The sequence below is a fragment of the Cebus imitator genome, unplaced genomic scaffold (assembly GCF_001604975.1).
Source record: "Cebus imitator isolate Cc_AM_T3 unplaced genomic scaffold, Cebus_imitator-1.0 Scaffold243, whole genome shotgun sequence".
Taxonomy (NCBI): Eukaryota; Metazoa; Chordata; class Mammalia; order Primates; family Cebidae; genus Cebus; species Cebus imitator.
This window is the reverse complement of record NW_016107558.1, coordinates 940,257-942,650: the sequence shown is the minus strand read 5'-3', so window position 1 is coordinate 942,650 and position 2,394 is coordinate 940,257. Positions and strand designations below refer to the sequence as shown.

The following is a 2,394-nucleotide window of genomic DNA, read 5'->3' as shown; positions in this document are numbered from 1 at the left end:
ATGCTAATACCCTGATCATGGACTTCCAGCCTGCAGCACCGTGAGAAATAGATATTTGCTATTAAGCCTCCTGAACTATGGCAATTTGTTATGGCAGCCTGAACTGCCTAAGACAGAAGCTGTGAAGCTCACAGTGGCAGATAAAAATTTTCTAAAACTCATATTTTCACTTGTAAACTCAAGATTTTATCACTGGCAACATTCCTTGAAGTGACTGTCTCATGTGGCTCATATTAGAGAAAATACCTGCCAAAATTCAATCCAAATAACCACAGGCCATCAGTCATTCTTTCAAGTAAAGATGGCATTCTCTGAAAACTATGAGGTTTATTAAGCTCATATCACAAATAACTATAAAAATTCTTATGCTTCTGACAACTGTCATGATTTGGTACACAGCAGAAGTACTTCATATGTGCTTCTCATTTTGTGTCACAGAATATTAAAAATATGTACACTGTGCTTGCTTCAGCAGCACTCATACTAAAATTGGAATGACATGGACAAGCTCAGCAGGGCCTGTGCACGAAGATGATATGCAAATCTGTGCAGAGTTCCATATTTTGCTTTCCTCTTCTAATGTTTATGGGTATGGAAACCAAGCTGTGATGAGTGAGGTAACTTGCCTAACTGAGAAACCTACCCCCAACTCCTCCTCCAAAACCAAAACATATGTATATTTTCAAGGCTGAGGCTAAATAAAAGTAATAATTTTATTGATGCTTTCAAGACCATTATTTGTTAAAATTAGCTTTGCGCTCCCATAAGTGCATAGCATCAAAGAATGCAATGACTATTAGTAGAGTTAGGTGCCACTGCCTTGTTTCATGCTAAGGTGCCAGCAGTGTTAACTAGCATTGCTTTTGCACCATCAATGTAAACATCAACCAAATGAAAACGGCAAATACATAATCTCTTAGTGTGATTACAGAAATGGTTTTGACCTCATAAACTTTCTGAAACTTAATGCTTATGTTGGCAACAAGGTCATCATAAAGAAAATAAATGAATATTAGCATCCTCTGGTACATGAAAGGCGAACCATTACTTTATACTTCTGTATCACCTGATCCTTTATGATTTTTGTAGTTTAAGAAAATGAATAAATAAATGTACCTGGAACTGTCTTCATTAAAAAGAGAAAGGTGGCCTGAATGATGTCTCAAGAACTTATCATGTGAACCCAAATCTTCTTAAAAGTGTCCTTAAAGAGTCTTGTGAAAATGTCTCCTAAAAATCCTAATGCATTCAGTGACTTGCATGAGTATTTTCTGTATTTTCTTCAGTAAAAACAATGTAGAAATTATGAAGATATAAGATTAGGCCTTAACATTATATGTGTGTGTGTGTGTGTGTGTGTGTATATATATATATACACACACACACACACACACACACACATATATATATGATCTATATATGATATATATATCATATATATGATATATATATCATATATATATCATATATATGTATTATATATATGTGTGTATATATATGTATCGTATATATGTATTATATATATGTGTGTATATATATATTAATTTGAGTTTGGAGTAGCTAATTATATTGCTCTAATTCATCAGTTTATATGCACTATAAAAAACTTTATATAAATATAACTGATTTGACACAGCATTTTTTTATCATTTCAGTTAAATGATTTAAAAAATGCCATGTCTGTATTCTTTATCAGAAATAGAATTCAAAGCATATTACTTTTCCCCACAGAGAAGCCAAAGTCAACTTCCATCATTGTGGTATCATTTTAACATCTTCCTTCAGGAATACAATGGTATCAATTATTACGCTTTCTTGGAAGGAAAAAAAAAAAAAGACTAAATGGCTCACATAGAAGGACTTTTATTAATTTCCATAGTTTGGAGACCAGGACAGAGTGCGCTCCAGGTAATGTAGATCAGGGTCTCTTTGCTCTTGGCGATTCTCTCAGCCTGTCCTCCTGCCTCAGGTAGGTGGCACAGTGCCTGCTCATAACAACAAGATCCAGAGGAAAACAAGGGACAGACTCTAACTGTGCCTCTTTAGAATTAAGAAAACCTTTCCCAGAGGTCCCCACGAGATTTTCTTCATCCTTCCATGTGGATTAGGTCACATGCACATGTCATTTTGACCAAGTCACTGTTGAGGGAAATGGTATGACTAGCATTGATCGAAACCAGAAATCAGAAAACTGCAACCAAAGGCCAAAGCTAGCCCACAGCCTATTTTTGTAAATAAAGTTTTATTGTAACACAGCCATACTCATTCATTTATAAATTGTCTATCGCTGTTGTCTCATACAACTACACAGTACAGTGGTTGTAACAGAGACCATGTGCCTGCAAAGCCTAAATATGCACTATGTCCTTTACAGAAAATGTTTGCTGAATGTTG

The 2,394-nt window shown here is 35.0% G+C and overlaps 1 non-coding gene across 1 annotated transcript; it reads left to right on the top strand.

Annotated features, from left to right (window-relative positions):
- Positions 1–459: 459 nt before the first annotated feature.
- LOC119466954 lies at positions 460–566 on the top strand. The gene has a single exon (XR_005195467.1). It is a non-coding gene; the product is annotated as a U6 spliceosomal RNA (small nuclear RNA).
- Positions 567–2,394: the final 1,828 nt, after the last annotated feature.